At 29.6% G+C, this 615-nt stretch overlaps 1 long non-coding RNA gene across 1 annotated transcript in view; it reads right to left on the bottom strand.

Annotated features, from left to right (window-relative positions):
- Positions 253–615, bottom strand: part of LOC110264857 — an 18096-nt gene continuing 17733 nt past the window's right edge. Inside the window, exon 3 of the long non-coding RNA XR_002351138.1 lies at positions 253–266. This is a non-coding gene — a long non-coding RNA (uncharacterized LOC110264857). The remainder of the gene's footprint in view (positions 267–615) is intronic.

Below are 615 nucleotides of genomic sequence, written 5' to 3'. Positions count from 1 at the left end.
ACAAAAAAAAAAAAAAATTGACTTTTGATTTTTTCTTTGGGACTGATTAATTCTTGTGTTAACAAATAATATTAACTTTTTTAGCACAAAAATTAATCAATTCTATAAAAATAAAACTCAAAAATTAAATTGAATATTTTTTTTTATCAAAAGTCTCGTTATCCCTGAAATAATTATCAGGGACCCTTTAGAGTTTTCTCTAATTACTTATATATATTGTGGGTTGATGGACATACAACATATACCAATATTGATTTGTTGGTGTTCTTTCAATTTTGGTTCAAGTTTTATCCATCGTGGACTTGGCTTTGCTACAAAGATACCAAGCAAAGCCTGCAAAATAATTTAAGGTAACATGCAAGGAGAGATGGGCTGTGAACACGTGGAGGGTCACAAGGACGTTTCATTAGCGGTGGATGTGACAATATGGGCTATGATTCTTTTTTCTATTTTATTTTATTATTTTATTCTTATTTATTTTTCTTTTAGCCTCTTCTTCATGAATATGGGTTTAACCCTACATCATTTTTTGCCCATATTTAGCCGTCAATCACGTTATGGGTCCACTCTCCATTTTATTTTTATCCCCTTTTTTCACATGTTTCTTTTATTTAT

Source organism: Arachis ipaensis, chromosome B07, assembly GCF_000816755.2.
Source record: "Arachis ipaensis cultivar K30076 chromosome B07, Araip1.1, whole genome shotgun sequence".
Classification (NCBI taxonomy): domain Eukaryota; kingdom Viridiplantae; phylum Streptophyta; class Magnoliopsida; order Fabales; family Fabaceae; genus Arachis; species Arachis ipaensis.
This window is presented reverse-complemented; position numbering and strand designations above follow the sequence as displayed.